Here is a 21,826-nt window from a genome sequence, read left to right on the forward strand (position 1 = left end):
TCTCTCTCTCTCTCTCTCTCTCTCTCTCTCTCTCTCTCTCTCTCTCTCTCTCTCCCTCTCCTCTAACTCCTTCCTCCTTTAAGAAAAATAAACCTTGAAGTGGAGTATTCACTTCCAAGTTTCTGATCATTTGACTCCAGCAGGCTTTCTTGTTGATGATAATAAAATCAAAGAATAAAATTATCTCTTGTATGTTCTATTGAAGGATGAAATTATCATTCAAACAGGTCAAGAAATTATCTGCTATGCTTTTTATGTAGAGAGGGGAAGATAGAAGAGAAAGAAGAGAGAAAGAGAGGAGAGAGATCTGAATAATTATTGTCTTGTCACTATTATATCATGCTTCTGTGATTTCTTTCCTGAACGTCTGATTTATTTCCTCTTTCCATAAGATGGTTTATAGTTTAAGAAGTATGATGACCATTGGCTGCTTACTTTTCTGGACTATAGTACTGTTTTAGCATTCTGAGAAAAGCAGCTGTTTAGATTTCTGAAAAAAAGTAGTTGCTGACTTTTGGTACAAAATGGCAGAGTGAATAAGAACCATAACAGCCAAATTCCGATACATAGGGACAGGTCAAATGAAAAAATCTAGAATGAATAATGATTAGGAAATAAAAAGAAAAATTATATTAAGTCCATTCTTCCAGCCCAGGTTGGCAAAAGAGTCACCCAGAAGCCTACAGATAGTAGGGAGATCCTGCCAGAGAAGGTAGTATTAGATCAGTATTATGCTTTGAGCTTCTACTGCAATGGAGTATCCCACTGAGGAGTCCTCAAAGTAATGAAACATCCATAGAACTCTGGACCAAGACATGAGAGTGAGACCCTCCAAACTGACTGAGAGGGAATGAATTAGTATGCATGCCCTGGGGAGTCTGAAAGTTTGCAGTAAGCTGATAGGATCTGCCCATGGTCTTGAAGAGCTCTTCATTCTGGACCTTGAGGATATAGTCAAGTGGGGGACTGGTAAGCACTTTGTGCACAGCAGACAGGAAGGCCCTAGACAGTACAGATCAGGACCAAATAAGGGTCCATTATCAACCAAATGTGCAGTAGTAGTCAGAGCCTTCCCCTTATAAAAACCTTCAATTCATGAAGTAAAGTTGGAAATAGGAATAAAGAAGATACCTGTGATAAAGAAGTTTTATGTATCCAGCAAGGTATGCTCAGGAGATAAACCTAGTGGAAGAAAGCCACTAACTAGGAATTATGTCTTAGGCATAATAAACTCAGATAAAGGTATGGTTTGGCCACAAGTTCCATTAGAATTCTTGGCAGAGATGGAACAAGAAATAAAAAGGATATTATAAATTAAATGAAGGTATTAGAAGAAAGAGTTGGAAGGAAAATGAACAGTTTGTATAAGATGTGCAAAAGCTTACCCAAGTAAGAGACTACTTGAAAATTAGGATGGACCAGAAACAAATCAATGACTGTATGACACAATTTAAAAACAAAATGAAATGAAAAGTTTGGTAAAATAAAAAAAAATTTAAAGTCTCTCCTATTTTAAAAAATGATCTGGGAAACAAGTCAAACAGAAAAAAAAAACCTAAGACTCACCAGAGTATTGAAAACCACAATTAAAACAAAAGACTTAGACAACATATTTCAAAAAATCTTATGAAAATTGCTCAAACTTATTAGAACTAGAGGACAGGGTGAAAATGTAAAAAAAAAAATCACCAATCACTTTCTGAAAGAAACTCTAAAGTTAAAACTCACAGGAATCACGTAGAATCTAGAGCTTCCAGGAAAAAGAAAAATTATACTACAAGTAGCCAGAAAGAAATAGTTTAAGTATCAACGAGCTCTCAGGATACCAAAAGACTGGGTAGCTCTCACTTTAAAGGAAACCAGAATTTGGGATATAATATTCCAAAAGGTGAAAGATAAAGGCTTACAACCAAGCTTAACTTACCTGGCAAAAATGAGAATAATCTTGAAAGGGAAAAGTAGATTTTTAATGAAATAGAGAATTTTCAGACATTCCTGATAAAATATCAGATCTGAAAAGAATTTTTGAAATGCAAACACAGTAGTCAAGAGAAATCAAGAAAGGTGAAGCCATTGAAGTAATCTAAAGGGCCTATACAATGAAGAAGTGTTTACATCTTTATTAGTATGATAAGTGTTCTTTGAGAATCCTAATGTCTTCAAGGCTCATAGAAGAAGTTTAATAAGACAGAGAACCTGAAAGTGGTTTTGTTTTGATCATGTTAAAGGCAGAAAGGAAAGGGAGGGAAAAAGGAATACATTAATAGAGAAAAGGGGAATTAACGGGATTTGACTCACTATTTCACATGATCGGGTAGGTGAGAAAAACACTATAAACATGGAGGAAGAAGAAGGGGAAGCAGACATCGTATGAACCTCACTTTTATCTGAACCAGACAAAGGAGGGTTGAATATGCACGCACGCACACACACAGATATTGTTACAGAAAAACATTAAAGTCAACAGGGAAGTAGGTGAGGAATAGGAGAGAGGAGGTGGGGTTTAAGAGGAAGGGAGAGATTTGTCATAAGCAAAAGAAAGATGAATCATAAAGAAGGGATTACAAGGAAAGAAAGGGTAAAAATCTGTGATTAGAGTCTATGCAAGAGAAGAGAGATGATCCCTAATTAGTGGTGAAAACACTTTCTCTTTCACTACCTTCTTTATGAGTGGGGGAACAAGTGTAAAGGAGAGGGAAAAGTAAAGATATACACCATTTATAATGGTAAACATGAATGGGATGAAATCCCATATAAAATGAAGAAGGGCAGTAGAATGGATTAGAAGGTAGAATTCAAATATGTGCTGTTTTCAGGAAATATTCTCAAAGCATAGTCATACAGAGTTTAAATAAATAGCTACAGCACAATTATACTTTTAGCAAATTCAGATAAATTAGGAATAGTGATCATGACCTCAAATAAGACTACAGTAAAAATAGACATTAAAGGAGGTGAACAGAGAAACTATATTGTGCTTAAGGGTACAATAAAAAAATCTAATAGCAATATTTAATATATGAGCATTAAATGACATAGTATCAATTCTAAAAGAAAAGGTTCAGTTTACAGGGAAAAATCAAAGCTATAATATAATTCAATGTAACTTTGTTTTAGACTTAGAAAAGTTTAACAAAAATATAAACGAGAGAAGTTAAGGACATGAATATAATTTGAGAAAAGTTAGGTATCATACAGTTTTGATGGTTATTGAATGAGAATAGAAGGTTACATACATATTTCATAGTTGTGTATGGCACCTTTACAAAAAATTGACCATGTATTAGTCCATTAAATAACCTCATAAATAGATTCAGATAATAAGAAATACTAAACACATCCATTATTGATTACAATACAGTAAAATTATATTCAATAAAGGACCTTTGAAGAAAATGTTAAAACTGATTAAATACTAAATAATTTAATAATAAAGAATTGAGTCAAAGATCAAAATCATAGAAACAGTAAATAATTTCACCAAATAAAATGATAACAATGAAGCAACATCCCAAAACTTTGGGGAATTAGCCCAAGCAGTCCTTAGGAGAAAAAAATAATCACTAAACCCCTTCATCAACAAAAGACAGAGAGAACAGATTTATGATATAGACATGGGATTTTTAAGTGTAGAAAAGCAATATACTTGAAGAAACAACTAAATATTATAGAAAATGAAAATCAAAGAAGAAATTCACCAAATTTAAATGCAAAATACCATTGAATTAATAGCTAAAAATAGTATTTGGATTTTTTTAAAAATAGGATTGGAATGGTGCTATGCCATAAGAAACAATGAAAGAGACCTTTTCAGAGAAATCTATGAAGATTTGTATAAACTAATAGAGAGCAAAGCAAGAACAAAGAAAATTATTTGTCTAATAACAACATTGTAAAGATAAGCAAGTTTGAAAAAAAAAAAACCTAGAAATTTGATCAATGAAATGACCAACCACAATTCCTTTTTTCCTACTTTTAAAATATATTTTATTTTTCCCAATTACATTTTAAAACAATTTTAAACTTTTTAAAAACATTTTAAATTCTAAATTCTATCACTCCCCATTCTTGAGATGGCAAGCAATCAGTATAGGTTATACATGTCCAATCATGTAAAACATTTCCATATTAGTAATTTTGTACAAGAAAACTCAAAGGAAAAAATGAAAGAAGGAAAGTAAAAAATAGCATGCTTCAGTTTGTATTCAAGCAATATCTGTTCTTTCTCTGGAGGCAGATAGTTTGCTTCATCACTAGTCTTTTGGGATTATCTTGGATCATCATATGGCTGAGAGTAGCTAAGTCATTCATAGTTCTTTGTTATACAACATTGCTTCTATAGTGTACAATATTCTCCTGAATCTGCTTATTTCACTTTGCATCAGTTCATGTGAGTCCTTCTAGGTTTTTCTGAAATTATTCTACTTGTCATTTTTTATAGCACAATAATATTCTATCACAATTATACACCACAGCTTGTTTATCCATTCCCCAATTGATGGGTATCCTTTTGATTTTCCATTCTTAGTCACCACAAAAAGGACTGCTATAAATATTTTTGTACAAATAGGTCCTTTCCCCTTTTTTCTGTCTTTGGGATATAGACCTGGAAGTGGTATTGCTGTATCAAAGGAGAAGCACAGTTTTATAGCCCTTTGGGCATAGTTCCAAAGTACTCTCCAATTTGGTTGGATCAGCTCACAGCTCCACCAGCAGTGCATTAGTGTGCCAGTTTTCCCACATCCCCTCCAACATCTATCATTTTCTTTTTTTTTTTTTTTTGTCATATTAGCCTATCTGGTAGGTATGAGGTGGTACCTCAGAGTTGTTTTAATTTGCACTTCACTAATCAATAGTGACTTAAAGCATTTTTCACATGACTATCGATAGCTTTGATATCTTTGTCTGAAAACTGACCATTCATGTCCTTTGACCATTTATCAATTGGGAAATGACTTGTATGTTTCTAATGGTCCTGAAGTAAGGAGGATCTGCCTTCAAATCCAGCTTCAAACATTTACTATCTATATGATGTTGGGCAAGTTACTTAATTCAGACTGCCTCCAGAAAAAGAAAGAAAGAAAGAAAAGGTTTACAAAGTATATACCAAGAAAAGATCAAAACGAGTACATGATTTACACATAAAGGATGATACCATAAGCAAATTAAGAGAACATGGAATAATTTGTTTGTAAGATCTATGAATAAGGGAAGAGTTTAAGGCCAAGGGAAATAAAGTGAGCATTACAAAATGAAAAATAGATAATTTTGATTATATAAAATTAAAAAGTCTTTGCACAAATAAAACCATGCATCCAAAATTAAAAGGAAAGCAGAAAATGGGGGGGAGGGGAATTTACAAGTATCACGGATAAAGGCCTCATTTCTCACATATATAGAGAACTGAGTGAAATTTATAAAAATACAAATAATCCCCTCTGATAAATGACCAACCACAGTTTCAAAGGACTGGTAATGAAGCATGCTACCAATCCATATCCTCACAAAGAGGTGATAGTTTCAAGATACTGAATGAGATATACATTTTCAGACATGTCAATGTGTGAATTTATTTTGTTTGACTATACGTGTTAGTTACAAGAGTTTTCTTTTTCTTTTTTAGTTTTGGGGGCAGTTTGTAAGGAAAGGGGGTTAACAATAATTTTATGTACACCCTCTGTTCCCCCCCCCAAAGGAAAAAGAAAAGAAAGAAAGGAAGGTCAGTAAAGCATTAGAATTACACAAAAATCAACAGAACTAAGTCTGGAAAGAAACACAGCTGAGTAGGCTAGCTTTGAAAGTAACATTTAATTTATTATTTATTTAAAAGGAAAAGTGAGTTGTACATAATAGAGACTTCAAGTTTCATATTCAATCTTTATTATTTGCCCTGCTTTGTATATGGAAATACACATTTTATTTGATGCTTGTTAAGATTAGAATAAAATATTTAAATGAAGTAAATGTTAATTTGCATATGACTGTAAAATTCCTCCTTATTTTTTAAATGCTTGCTGCCAGCACTTGTTGCCCAGAAGAAAAGAAGAGAGGAGAGGAGAAAACAGAACAGAGTTGTCTACATTAGTGCTTGATATTCCTGAGAGGCAGAGAGTATACTACCAAAGGAGTGGAGTTGGAGAACCTTTGGGCAAACTTAGGATAAAGGCATTGCATTTTTATTTATTTATTTTAGGCATAGCATTAAAAAAAAAACAACTACTTCAACTCAAAGTATCAGCTAAATTTGAATCTGGAAGTGTTGGATGCTACATTTGCTTTCGAGGAGCAAGGATGTGCTTGGAAATTAGGAGGACATTTAAGAAGCAGCCTAGCAGATTGACTTATCCAACTGGGATACCATGTTTAGTGAGTGAAATAAATGGTTTAGTTCAGCGTAGATTAGACCAGTTAGGAACAGAAGAATTTGTTCAACACTGAAACTACCCTTGTCATAGAACTTTAATGAATCATTTCTGAGACAGGAAAAGTATATCAAATCCTACAGTTCAAGAAATTGTCCTGGTCCCGTCCTGGGAACTTGGGATACAAATACAAAAAACTGAATTAGTTCCTCGGTTCTTGGGATACAATGAAGAAAAAATGAAACATTTTTGCTTGAAGGGACATTCAACTGGAGGAGACATGTACTTCTTTTTAAAAAATAAGGCCTATGATTTATTTCATCAGTACAAGTTGCTCCTTATAAGGACCTTTCTCTATATGCAAAAAGGCGTAGTTTTTCTTCCTCATTATCTATTCAGATTCCAAGACTTTCCTCTACCAATAAACATTTTCTTGAGCTTGGAGTGTAAGAGAGATACCTTGGGGTCCTAAAAGATAAATCAATCTGCCCAGGGTCACAGAGTCAGGATATGGCAGAGGTGAAGCTTGAATGGAGGTTTTTTTTTATTCCAAAGCCAACTCAATCTCAATTTCTTCAATCTCAATCTGCTACAACATGATGTTTCTCAACACATGCATATGTAAGTATCTATAGGATATAAACAAAATCTGTAACATCATTACTTTGGAAGTTCCCTCCAGTGATATAGATTATAGCCTTTCAAGTAGGTGGGCATCCCCTCAGTTGCCAATTCTTTGACATGTCAAAAAGAGCTACTATAAATATTTTTTGTACATATAGGTCATTTCCCATTTTCCTTTATCTCTAGATATAGACCTAGCAACAGTATTGCTGAGTCAAAAAAACATGCATAGTTTATAGCTCTTTTTAGCATAGCTCCAAATCATTCTATAGAATTATTGGACCTGATAACAGCTCCATCAGTAGTCCCTTAATATATCTATTTTTCCATATTCCCTCCAGCATTTGTCATTTTCCTTTTGTATCATCTTAGCAAATCTGCTGGGTGTAAGTTGTTACAACTCTGGTAACTCAGAGTTGTTTAAATTTTCATTCTCTAATATTGATAGCTTTGATTTCTTCTTCTGAAACTTGCCTGTTAATATTCTTTTATCATTTGTCAGTTGGGGAATAGCTCCTATTTTTATTTTTATAAATTTGAGAAATGAGACCTTTATCAGAAAACCTTCCAAATCCCTCCTCTCATCTAGTTTCCTGTTTTTCTTTTAATTTTGGTTGTATTGGGTTTGTTTGTGCAAAATATCAATTTTATATCATCAAAATGATCCATTTTTACCTTCTGTGAATTTTTCTTTCTCTTGTTTGGTCATGGACTTTTCCCCTGTATACAGATCTGGCAGGTATTTTTTTCCATGCTCCTATAATTTTTTATTTAATGATATCACCCTTTAGGTTTAAGTCATATACCTATACTGAGCTTATCTTGGCAAATTATGTGAGATGTTAATCTAGTTTCTGTTAGACACCTTTCCCATTTTCCCAGCAATTTTTTGCCAAAAAGTAAACTCTTGCCCCAATGGCTTAGATGTCTGAGTTTGTCAAGCACCAGGCTACTGTGCTCATTTCCTTCTTTGTATTATGTACCTTACATAATCTATTCCTTTGATCAGCCATTCTTTTTCTTATCCAGTATCAAATTGTTTTTGATAATTACCATTTTGAAATATAATTTGAGATCTGGTACTGTTAGTCACCCTTCATTCATATTCATTTTTTCATTGATTCCTTTGACCTTTTGTTCTTCCAAATAAATTTTATTTTTTCTAGCTCTAAAATAATTCTTTGGTTGTTTTGTATGGCACTGAATAAATAAGTTAATTTAGGTAGAATTGTAATTTTTATTCTGTTGAGTCAACGCATTCATAAATAATATTATTTCTCCAGTTATTTAAATATTCTTTATTTATGTAAAGAGTGTTTTGCAATTGTGTTGTTACTTGGTTGTGTCTTGGCAGGTAGACTGCCAACAATTTTATGCTTGCTGTTATTTTAAATAGAATTTCTATTATGTTGGTTTTGTTGGTAATATGAAGAACTATTTATGATTTGTGTAGGTTTACTTTACATCCTAAAACTTTACTAAAATTGCTAATTGTTTTGACTAGTTTTCTAATTGACTCTCTAGAGTTCTTTAAGTATATCATCATATCATCAGCAAAAAGTGATAGATTTGTTTCCTCATTACCTGTGCTCATTTCTTCAATTTCTTTTTCTTGTCTTATTGCTATAGATAGCATTTCAAGTACAATATTGAATAATAATGGTGATCAGGAACATTCTTGCTTGATCTCTGATTTTATTGGAATGGTTTCTAGTTTATTCTTATTACAGATAATGCTTACTTTTGATTTTAGATAGATACTACTTATCACTTTAAGAAAAGCTCCAGCTTTCTAGTGTTTTAAAAATAGGAATGGATATTTTATTTTGTCAAAAACTTTTTCTGCACCTAGTGATATAAGCATATGATTTTGTGTGTGGGGGGTTGTTATTAATAACATATATTAATACTATTTGTTATAATTTATTTTTATTAATTTTTGTCATTTTGTTATTAATATTGCCAATTATACTTCTTTTTTTCTTAATATTGAACAAGTCCTGCATTTATAAATATAGCCTGGTAATAGAGTATGATCTTTGTAATATATTGTTGTAGTCTCCTTGCTAGGATTTTATTTGTTTTTGCATCAATATTCTTTAGTGAAATTGTTCTATAGTTTTCTTTCCCTGTTTTTGCTGTCCCCGATTTATGTATCAAAACCATATTTGTGTCATAGATGAAATCTAGTAGGATTTCTTCCTTATGTGTGTTTTCAATTTACATAATATTGGAATTAATTGCTTTTTTTTTAAGCAATTGGGGTTAAGTAACTTGCTCAAGGTTAAACGGCCAGTTATTTCTGGGTGTGGTGGTATCTGAGCCCGGATTCCATCCCTGGTCATCATGACTCTGGGGCCGGTGCTCTTACTCACTGAGCCACCTGGCCACCCCTAAGCAATTGGGGTTAAGTAACTTGCTCAAGGTTACACGGACTCTGGGGCCAGTGCTCTTACTCACTGTGCTATCTGGCCTAAATTAATTGCTTTTTAAATGTTAAGTAGAATTTGCTTGTAAATCCATCTGTTCCTAGTTCCCCTTCCCCCCAACTTGGGGAACTCATTTTCAGCTTGTTCAATTTATTTTTCTAAGATAGGGTTACTTAAATATTCTATTTCTTTTTTAATCTGGGCAATCTATATTTTTGTGAATATTCATCAATTTAATTTAGATTGTAGTTTTGTTTCATTTTTATTGATTGTACATTCACCATTTTAATTTTTGAAACTAGTAATTCAGCTTTCTTCTTTAAAAACCAAATTAGCCAACAGTTTATTTATTTTGTTGTTTTCTGCCATAAAACGGCTTCTGTTTTATTTATTAGTTCAATTTTTTTAACTTTAAATTTTATTTATCTCTCCTTTTATTTTCAGGGTTTATATTTTGGTGTTTAATTGTGGATTTAAAATTGGTTCTTTTTCTAATTTTTTTTTAGTCATATGCCTAACTTAGTGATCTGCTCTTTCTGTCCTTTATTGATATATATGTCTAGAACATAAATTTCTCCCTAAGTATTGCTTTGGATACATCCCAAAACTGTTGATATGGTGTCTCATTGTTATCAATATCTTTAATAAAATTACTGATTGTTTCTATAATTTATTCTTTGACCCACCCATTCTTTAGGATTAGATTATTTAGTTTTCAGTTAACTTTAACCTTTATTTCCAAGGCTCTTTATTGAATGTAATTTTGCATTGTAGTCCAAAAAGAGTACATTTAATATTTCTGCATTTGTTTGTGAGGGCTTTTTAAAAAATACATAGCAAATGTTTGTGAAGATGTCATGTACAGGTGAAAAAAAAGGTATACTTCTTTCTATTCCCATCCAATTTTCTGCAGAGGTCTATCATATATAACTTTTCTAAAATTCTGTACATCTCCTTAACTTCTTTCTTATTTTATGGTTAGATAAATCTAGTTCTAGAGGGGTAAATTCAGTTTTCCTATTAGTAGAGTTATACTCTCTGTTTTTCCCTATAACTCACTTAATTTTTCCCTTAAATAATTTGGATATTCTACCATCTAGTGCATATGTTTAGTATTCCTATTATTTCTTGTCAGTGTTACCTTTTTAGTAAAATGTAGTGATCCTTATTATGTTCTTTAATTAGGTGCATTTTCATTATTGCATTGTGTGAGATTGTGGTTGTTATCCCTGCCTTTTTTTTACTTTAGCCGAAGCATGATAGATTCTGCTCCAGCCCCTTTTTGTCTAAAGTGATTCCATTATAAACAACATATTGTTGCATTCTGATAATCCATTGTGCTATCCTTTTCCATTTTATAGGTGAGTTCATCGCATTCACATTCACAGCTATGATTGCTAACTTTGTGTTTCCCTCCATCCTATTCTTATCTTTTATCTTTCTCTCTCTTTTTTTTTACCCTATCCCTCATTGCAGTTTTTGTTTTGCTTCTGACCACTGTCTCCCTTAATCTATCACTTCAATCATTCTTTCTTATCACTCTTCTCCCCTTTCTCTTAGCCCCTTTGGCTCCTACTTCCCTGTTGGGTAACATGAATTTCTCAACTGTGTGTGTGTGTGTTTTTCCCTCTTTGAATCAGTTTAGATGAGAGTAAGGTTCAAGTGTTACCTGCTCCCCACCCCCATCACACATATACCCCCAAATTGTAAAAACTTCTTCCTCGTACACTTCTTTTACATGAAACAGCTTTTTTTGCTTTCCCTTCTCCATCTCCCAGTGTATCCCTCTTTCTAACTTTTTCATTCCTCTTTTGATATCATCCCATAATAGACTCACACCCAAGCCCTCTGTCTATGTAGTCACCTTCTTACTGCCTGAATGATGGTAAAGTTCTTAGGGGTTCTATCTTCCCATATAAGAATGTCAACATTTTAACCTTATTAAATCTTTTATAATTTCTGTTCATACTTATCTTTTTAATGCTTCCTTTGAGTCTTGTGTTGGGATGTCAAATTTTCTATTCAGTTTTGTTCTTTTCATAAGGAATGTTTATTAAATTTTCTTTTTTTTTTCATTAAATGACCTCTATTTCATTGAATAGCCATTTCTTCCTTTTAGGATTATACTCAAATTTGTTTTGTATGCTATTATTTTTTCTAATTCTAGCCCCTCTGCCTTCTGGAATATAATATTTTAAGCCCTTTGGTCCTTGATAGTGGCAACTGCTAAATCTTGTGTGATCCTGACTGTGGCTCCATGTTATATGAATAATTTGCTTGTTTTTTTTTCCTGGTTACTTTCAGTATTTTTCCTTGACCTGGGAGCTTTGGAATTTGCTTAGAATATTCCTGGGAGTTTTCATTTTGGGATTTCTTTTAGGAGATATTTGGTCCATTCTTTCAATTTCTACTTTTGACTTGGGTACTAACATATATGGAAAATTTTTATTTATAATTTTTTGAAATATGATGTTTAGTTCTTTTTTTTGGTCATGGATTTAGGGTAGTCAAATAATTCTTAAGTTTTCTCTCCTCAATTCTCCATGTCATTTGTTTTTCCTATAAACTATTTTATAGTTTCTTCTATTTTTTAATTGCAGTTTTTCAACATTGTTTTATTGTTTCTTTATGTCTTATGCAGTCATTATTTTCCACTCTACCAATTCTGATTTTTAAGGAGTTGCCTTCTTAAGTAATTTTTGTGCCTCTTTCTGTCAATTCTCTTTTCATAATTTCCTTGCATTGCTCTCATTTCTTTCCCCAACTTTTCTCCGCCACTCATTTTATTTTAAAAATGTTTTTACCTTTTTTAAAAAAATCTTTCTTTAGCTCTTCTAGTAATTATTGGACTTGTGTCCAATCTACATTTTTCTTTACATATTTGCTTATAGATATTTTCCAAGTCATCATCTTCTGAGTTTGTGTCTTCAGCTTTAACCACAGTAGCTTTTTATAGTTAGGATCTTTGTTGTTGCTTGCTCATTTTTTCCACTTATTTCTTGACTTTGGATTTTCTGCTCACATATTGGTATGGGGGATGTCTGGCCTGATCTTCTGACTTTTATGCCCAGTTCCTTACTCAGCTAGATCTTGAGGAATGTAAGTTTTTGGTGCTTCCAATGTAGTGTGGTCTGTGGGAGAATTCTGTTCCTTGCTCTCCTAGTATATGCTTTGATCTTTATCAAGTAAGGCCTCTATTCCCAACTGCAAACATTAATCTTCACTGTGGAACTGTGGGGTGAATGGTGACAGAGTTGCCAAATGGTACCCAATTTTGCTCCCAGTGTTAGCACAAGGGTCCCTCTGGAACCCTTTTCTTACCAAGTATTCAGTCCTGCTACCATTTCTATGTGCTGGGTGCTTCTTATGCCACCATCATTGCTACTGTTGCTGCCACCTGCATGGCCCACAGCCAGTGCCATTTTTCCAGTGCTGCGTTCCTCACTAGCTCAGACCACAATATCTTTAGAACCTTCTTTTTATACCCCTAAGTCTCTTTGGGCTGGAAAAATCTCTCACTGGGACATTTTGTTGGTTATTTCACTCAGAATTCAGTTTTAACACCTTTCAAAGTTTAGAGGGGAGTGTTGGAGAAGCTAATAAAAATGCTCACATCACTCTGCCATCTGTCCCTTTTTCTTTAAACTAGTTTTGCTTTCCCTTGCTTCTTTCTACCTTACAAGGTAATACTACTTATCATTATCAGTCATCCTTCTTATTAGTTAACAAGCAACACAAATGATATGGATGCTAACTCGTCCAATTCATCTAGAAATCAAAGCAATGTAAACAAATTTCCTTGTCACAACCAGGACATTAAAAAAACAACCTAGGAAGTGTTGGGAGTAAGCAAATATCTTACTTATTTTCCAGAGAGAAAGAGATGGCTACTAAAAGCAATACCATATTCTAATATATACTAATCTATAAAATACCACAAAGAAGGATCATAAATGACCAGGAAAGCTCTCAGTAACTTTTTTAAAAATTAATAAGTTCTGAGATCTCCTCTCCCCCACTCTTTGTTGTCTTCCTCTATTTTAGACACCTCATTTATCAGTCCCTCAATGCACTTACAAAAATATTGCCTCTAGTTTATATTTCTTCAGTATACAGTGTTCCAAAGTCTTACTGCAACTTCCAGTTTTAATTACTTAACAATAATCTTAAGCTTAATAGCAGCTTTAAGAAGCAGTTGCTTAAACCTGGTTCAATCTGGCTCCTTTTCCTGTCTTTTTTCTATGTAGTACTGTTTCTATCTCCATTCTATATGCACTTTGAGGGGGTGATGTTGGGGTCAAATTTGGTGTTCCCATTATCCTTGATGAAGGAAATAGTTTGTTAATAAGGCTTTTGTAAATCTTTTCTAATTTTATTCTGTTTGCAGAATTCCTTCAATACCTTGTATAATGTGTGTACTCTGACACTCTTTTCCAGAACCAGGCAGGCTACATCCTCTTCTTTGGAAGTCTTTTTTAAGAGAACATTGAGAGAATGTGGGTAATTTCATCCATGATGCCCTTGATTCAAGCCTTCACTAGCTTGCCCTGTTTTTGGGAACCAGTGACTTGACTGATTAACATCACTTCTTTTTAACAAATGTATATTAACTTCCAAGATATAACAAAAACAAAGTACAGATATTTTCCTCAGTGAAGAGTTAGACATGACTGAATCTAAAAAACAACAATAAAAATGCCTTCAGGGCATACTTTCTCATAGACTACTTCAATATCTGGAGAGTAGATTGCAAACTTCATTTAGTTCCTACATATTGGTCCCACCAAATTTATCACTTTTTATTTTTTGGGCATCCATATTGCACTGGTTCTGGAAGACTTGGATGAAGTCCCTTTTTGGTTACCTTTTGAACTCACTGAATCATGTGGCTCCACTCCTTTTACCTATAATAGAAAAGAACAAAAAAGAGACAAAGTTTGTTTCTTGGGACCACACAGCCTCAGAGGAGAGAAGGCCCTAAGGCTTCTGTTATAATGTGGTGTCTCACTAGATGCAATAATTGAAGGAGTTTCATAAAAAGAGCCCAAAAGGAAGTCACTGAACCTAACAGCCCTTTTTGAATAAATTTAAAGCAAGTCAAAGCAGCACCTCCCCCTCCACACACACACACACACACACACAAACACACACACACACACACACACACATTGGCCACAGAACCTTTGGTGGTTCTATGTTTATCAAAACCATTTATAGAATGTTTACACACTTCAAAATCTCTCCAAGGCACTAGCATTCTCTGCATAGAGATATTGCATCAACTAAGCAAGCGGATGGGTTTTATGTATATTCCATACTCCACCTCCCCCATTACACTTGAATGTCCTTATAATAATTTTGTTTAGTTGGCTATCTTGTTACCTTTTCTTTAAACAGGTTTTGCTCTCACATATGTTTATCTCCTTTGTGAGGTGATATTGCTTATAGTCATCAATCATCCTTATTCATGTAATTTTACAGATGAGTTTATATTCTAACATGGTATTAATTAACTGTTTCCCTCTGGCAAATAAGTTAGATGTCTGCTGACTCAGGAACTTTCTGGGTTCTTTTGGTCTCCTTGTTGTGACAATTTATTTATTCATCAATTTATTTATCATTCTTTTAACTTTGAAATTGGATGAGTTTGTATCCATGTAATTTGTGTTATCTATTTTTATTTTTTATCTTGTTTAAATTATTTAGTATTCATTGTTTTTAATACATTGTTGGTAGAGTTGTAAACTGATCCAACCATTCTAGAGAGCAATTTGGAATTATGCCCAAAGAGCTATAAAATTGTGCATATCCTTTGGTTCAGAAATACCACTACTAGGTCTATATTCCAAAGACATCCAAAAAAGGGGAAAGGAGCTATTTGTGCAAAAATATTTATAGCAGCTCTTTTTTGTGGTGGCTAAGAATTGGAAATCAAAGGGATGCCCACCAATTGGGGAATGACTAAACAAGCTGTGGTATATGATTGCAATGGAATGCAATAAGAAATGACAAGCAGGATGATTTCAGAAAAATCTGGAAATATTTACATGAACTGATGCATAGTGAAGTGAGCAGAACCAGGAGAACATTGTATACAGAAACAGCAGTATTTTTCAGTAAAAAACTATGAATGACTTGGCTATTCTCAGCAATACAATGATCCAAGACAATCTAAAAAGACTAATGATGAAGCATCCTATCTGCCTCCAGAGAAAGAACTGATATTGTTTGAATACAGACTGAAGCATGCTATTTTCACTTTTTTTTTCAGTTTTTTCTTTTGAGTCTTCTCATATAAAATTACTAATATGGAAATGTTTTACATGATTGTACATGTATAACCTATACATCTGCATATACATATGTACACACATACATATATTATATGTGTATATATTATATATGTATATAGAATAGATAGATAGATAGATAGATAGATAGATAATAGATAGATAGATAGATAGATAGATAGATAGATAGATAGATAGATAGATAGATAGATAGATTAGATATGATTGCTCACCGTCTCAGGGAGGGGAGAGTAGAAGGAAAGAGGGATAGAATTTGGACCTCAAAACTTTAAATAAAAATGTTAAAATATTAAAAACATATATTTTTATTGTTGCATTGTTTATTGTTTTAATTGTCTGCCACATCTTTTTCTCATTATTATTCTTTATTGGGCTTTTTTGAGATGTTTTGACCTTAACTCTTATTAGTTGCTCATATGATGGCAAACAGATAGCCAACCCAGGGATAACTTTTTTCATCATATTAAAATATAACCTATTTCATTCCTTATGGTGTTACTTGGTGCTTGTCATATCCATCATCTAGTTTTTATTTTAAGAAAATATTCACGATAAAGAGATTGGAGATTTCTGTTTAATCAAATTTACAAAACAAATTCTGACATTAGGCTGGTATGTGTATGTATATGTATATACATATAGGTATACATGTGTAGGTATATGTATGTATATTGTATACACACACATACATATATATATACACAGACATGTGGGTGAGCAGTCATGTGTGTATTGTACACATATATATGCATATATACACATATATTTCTGCATCTGAGTCTATCAGCTTTCTCTCAGGAGTGGGGTAGCATGCTTTATCATTGATCTCCTGGAGGATTTGTGGTTGGTCATTTGTTGTTCGGTTCTTTGGGCTTTCAAAGTTGTTTCTATTTCTGATGTGAGTTATAAATGACAATTTTTAAAAAATGATATTTTATTTTTCCCAATTACATGTAATATGAATGACAATGTTAAGTACATCTCATCAGATAGTACTTTCTAGAGCACCATAGTCTTTTACTATGACAATGACCATGACTCTGCAGTGCCAGAATCAAATGAGAGCTTAACCCCTGGTTTGAGGCTGAGAGAGAAAACTACAATTTAAAGAAGAAGATGACACCTTAAGATTTATGCAAAAAAGTAAGATTTGTGTAAAATACATATCAGGCTTATGGTTTTCCTGGGCATTTAAAGCACAGTTGGTGTAAGTTTCAGCCATAGCAGTGGTAGCCTCCTTTGATGTTTGTCATTCATAAAGCTCAGTATCCAGGTAAAACTGAAATGCCTGACTGAAAATCTCTTAATGCCCAGAATACCTCCACGTGGTCTACGAAGAAAGGTAATAGCTATGCAGTGAATTCCATCAAAGTAACAAACTAATCTGGGCAATCCAGTTCCAAATCTTTTTCCTGAATAGCAGAAGTTCTGGGTCAACAGTTCTTGTCTACATTTAAAATATTTTAATTGTTTGCTCTTTTCCTCCCCTTTAACCTAAGTCTGGGTAATTGCTCGAACTCTTCACTTCATTTAACTCATGTCATTTTGCAGTCCTGACCTCGCAAGAGCTTTTGGCATTTCATGAAAAAGCACTTCTACATAAAAAGCAATTTGTTTTAACCTGGATTATCCAGAATCGATGTAATATGTTTATTTAATTCATCAGTCAATTACTAATCCTTTCGATTCCTTTTGCCTGTGCAGTTGAATCTAGGCTTGATGGTAGGAATAGCAGTTATCTGCTGAAGTTAGGGAATAGAGAAAGCCACTGTAAGTAAGTGCAGCCACAAAGTGAGTTATCCAGCTCGACTCTCTTTATAGTTCTTGGGATAATAATGCAAGCATTCTCTTTTCTCTAGCAAAATTGATCTCTTTATCCCATCTGGATTTGACTTGAAGACCCTGATATATTTCTTTGCAATAACATTTGACCCATTCCTGATCTAGACTGTAATATTGAATTTAATTCAACCAACATTTAAATACTTAAATATAAGGTATTATGCCACCAGTTGGAGGATATGAAGATGAAAAATAATGTAATTTCTGTTCTTAAAGTGCTTATATTCTAATGTGTGTTGGGTGTGTGTGTGTGTGTTGATTAGCTGTGTGCAGATACACAAAAGCATGATGCAAGGTAGAACATGGTAAAGGCAAAAGAAGAGTATAGACCAAATGCTATAAGGGAATGAAATACCTGGAGAGGCATTCCACCCATTGAAGGTCTTCAGATGAAATTGCCCACAGATGTGGTATGCTCAATTTACTCATCAGGTGAAGATTTAATTAAATGTCTTTTGAGATCCCTTACAACTCTAAACCACTATGATTTTGTGCTACAAAGGGAGGTGTGATGTAGAGGAAGCAGTATTGGATTTGAAATCAGAAGATCTGGGTTTAAATTCTGACTCTATCACTTCTTAGCTGTGTGACCTTGGTCAAGTGTCCCTAAGCCATAGCTTCTCCTTCTATAAAACTGAGGATTGTTGTGAGGATCAAATGAGAGAACAAAAGCAAAGCACAAAAGATTACCTAAGTATCAATTATTATATGGGAGATGGGGATTCTATCCTTCATGACACTGTAGTATGTAGCAGTCTATTTCATCAGAAAAAAAAAAAAAACCCTTTTTAGTACAGCACACACACCCAAGTTGGCAAAGGTTGGAGGCCATAAACATCTTATACACCTTTTCTAAATTGTAACATGGTTAATGCATCATAAGTTGACTCTTCAGTTTTGCTGTGGCAGGGTGGCATGTAGGTATTTGGTTCTTTGTTCTCATTTCTCTTTGCTTTTTCTCATCCTTCTGATCTGGTCTACAATTGTTTCTCTTTTCCTTCTTGCCAGCCTTCATGAAACATTCCAATATCTCTGAATAATAAGGACCTGAATAATTTCCTGAGGCTAAATTTGCTAAAGTAAGGAAGATGAGAGAGAAACAATAATCCAGGGACCTGGAGTAGGGCTCCTGAACACCAGTTTGGATTTGTTTAGGAAGCCCAACATCCATGCCAAAACTTGATTTTTTTTCAGATTATCTATCTATGTAACCAGATTCACTGCATAGTTTCCAGCTTTATTCTTTACTTCATCATATGTATCTACAATAAAGATTTCTTAATATAATAGAGCAAGAATTAGCAACATATTACTCGCAACCATAGACCAGCTAATAGTATATTATTGTCTCTCCCTCCTCCTGCCTACCATTCTGTTCAATTTTCATTCCATATACAACCGAGTCAAACTGGACCAACCAGTACTGCACTGGGCTCAACTCAATACAACTATTTCCTGCCCTCCCCCTTCTCATTCCTTTCTCCCCTTTTCCCTCTCAAGGAGATTGCAATGGGTTTCCATGTTTTTCTTTGTCTTTTGCCCTTCACAACTGAGTTAATTCCACCCTTGTTACTCTCTCTCTCATTTACATTTTTTTTTGCTACTTTTTATTTTCTACACCACAAACATTTCCTAATACCTACCTATGCCTAATGGAACTCTCTGTTGCCATAGATAAACAGCTAAATCTTTAAGCAAAAACGAAAGCACACAAGCGACCATGACTGAGAGCACGGACAGTATTCACCACTTATCACTTCATAAGTCTATCAAGAAGAGGGAGGTATGTTTCATTGCCTTCCCTCTGGAACCAATACAAGTCCTTGTTTTAGGAAAAGGACATGATCATGAGTTTACCTACCTTTAGTAAATGAATGAGAAAACATTTATTAAGTACTTATATTATTTTCTTGGTCTTGCTTTTTTTCAGTATGCAAAATTTCATGCATACCCAATGTCTCTCTGAATTCCTCATATAATGGGTGACTGGCAATAACCCCTGTCCTTATGAGCATGTAAAGTACCCTCTGTTGATGCAATCCCCACATGTATTTCAGAGTACATTAAGGTATCATTTTTGGTCTGTTTACCCTATGAATAACAGGTTATTGTAAAGAGAGTTAACAAGGGTTTGAACTAAAGTCGAGACTGTATGGGGAGAAAGAAAAGGACAGATGCAAGAGATGTTATGGAGGTAGGATTGACAAGCTTTGGATTGAGTCTAGGGGTTATGGCTCCAAGGTTGCAAACCTAAGCAACAGATGGGATGCTGATGCCCTCAATAGAATAAAGGGAAATTCAAAAGAAGGTTGGGTTTTGAGTCTAATGTGATTAGTTCCATTTTGTATAGGTTGAGTTTCAGATGCTTATGGGAAACCAGGTGATGAAATAATAATAATAATCATAATCATAATAATATCCTTTGTCCTATGCAGCTCTTGTTTCTTCTGCAGTGATGGTGTTAGAGTATTGGAAAAAAGGACAGAGGCTATTAAGAATTATCCAGTTTTCTTTTTTAGTGCCATCTGCTCAGGGCACTGCCTCCTTCTCCTTCACCTCCTTCGTCTCCTCCCTCCACCCCTGCTGCTGCCCCGAGTCACAGCCTGTGCAGCTCCAGCCGCTTGGTCCCTGCAGCAGCCATGGATCTCAAATATTCAGAAGTCTTACAACACGGTGGACATCGACAACAAAGAAGCTCAACTTGACCAACAAGATATGGAAGATGTTGAAGAAGTAGAGGAAGAAGAAACTGGTGAAGATGCAAACAGCAAAGTCATCAGTTGACTGTTCAGATGATGCAGAATCCTCAGATTCTTGCAGCTCTTCAAGAAAGATTGGATGGTTTAGTGGGAACATCAACTGGATACATTGAAAGCTTGCCAAAAGTAGTTAAGCGACGTGTGAATGCCCTCAAAAATCTTCAGGTGAAATGTGCACAGATAGAAGCCAAGTTCAATGAGGAGGTTCATGCTCTTGAAAGAAAGTATGCTGTTCTTTACCAGCCACTTTTTGATAAGAGAAGTGAAATCATCAATGCAATTTATGAACCCACAGAGGAAGAATGTGAATGGAAACCAGATGATGATGAAGAGATTTCAGAGGAAATGAAAGAGAAGGCTAAGCTTGAAGAGGAGAAAAAAGATGAAGAAAAAGAAGATCCTAAAGGAATTCCTGAATTTTGGCTGACTGTTTTTAAAAATGTTGACTTGCTCAGTGATATGGGTCAGGAACATGATGAACCTATTCTGAAGCACTTGAAAGATATTAAAGTGAAGTTCTCAGATGCTGGCCAACCTATGAGTTTTACATTAGAATTTCACTTTGAATCCAATGAATATTTCACAAATGAGGTGTTGACAAAGACATATTATATGCGGTCAGAACCATATGATTCTGATCCCTTCTCCTTTGATGGACCAGAAATTATGAGTTGCACAGGGTGTCAGGTAGATTGGAAAAAAAGGGGAAAATGTCACTTTGAAAGCTATTAAGAAGAAACAGAAACACAAGGGACATGGGACAGTTCGAACTGTGACAAAAACAGTTTCCAATGATTCTTTTTCAATTGCTTTTCTCCTCCTGAAGTACCTGAGAGTGGAGACCTGGATGATGACATGGAAGCTATCCTAGCAGCAGACTTCGAAATTGGCCACTTTTAACGTGAGCGTATAGTCCCAAGATCAGTATTATACTTCACAGGAGAAGCTATTGAAGATGATGATGATGATTATGACAAAGAAGTGAAGAGGCTGATGATGATGAAGGGGAAGAAGAAGCTGATGAGGAAAGTGATCCAGAATATGATCCGAAGAAAGATCCAAATCCAGCTGAGTGCAAGCAGTAGTGAGCAGTGTGTGCTGTGGCCTTGAGGATTACTGCACTGTCCCAGCCTAAACACAACTAGTAGTTACTTGCAGCCTTATGTTTTGTATTTTCTTGGTAGAATCAAGTAAACAATTTTTGGTAAAAAAGGAAAAAAAAAGAACTACCCAGTTTTTAGCTATACCAGACTTTAATCTGTACTATAAAGCAGCAGTCCTCAAAACTACTTGGTACTGGCTGAGGAATAGAATAGTGGATCAATGGAATAGATTTGGTACACAAGACTCAACAGTCAATTACTATAGCAATCTACTGTTTGATAAACCCAAAGACCCCAGTTTTTGGGATAAGAACTCACTATTTGACAAAAACTGCTAGGAAAAATGGAATATGTTATGGCAGAAACTGGGCATAGACCATTATCTAACACCATATA

General features: G+C 34.3%; 1 pseudogene; it reads left to right on the plus strand.

Moving 5' to 3' along the window:
* The window catches only part of LOC138166521 (nucleosome assembly protein 1-like 1 pseudogene), a 40,446-nt pseudogene extending 19,034 nt beyond the window's left edge, over nt 1-21,412 (plus strand).
* Nucleotides 21,413-21,826: the final 414 nt, after the last annotated feature.

This window comes from Petaurus breviceps, unplaced genomic scaffold (assembly GCF_028583685.1).
Source record: "Petaurus breviceps papuanus isolate PSGF00001 unplaced genomic scaffold, PetGlider_PUasm1.0 126, whole genome shotgun sequence".
In the NCBI taxonomy this organism is placed as follows: domain Eukaryota; kingdom Metazoa; phylum Chordata; class Mammalia; order Diprotodontia; family Petauridae; genus Petaurus; species Petaurus breviceps.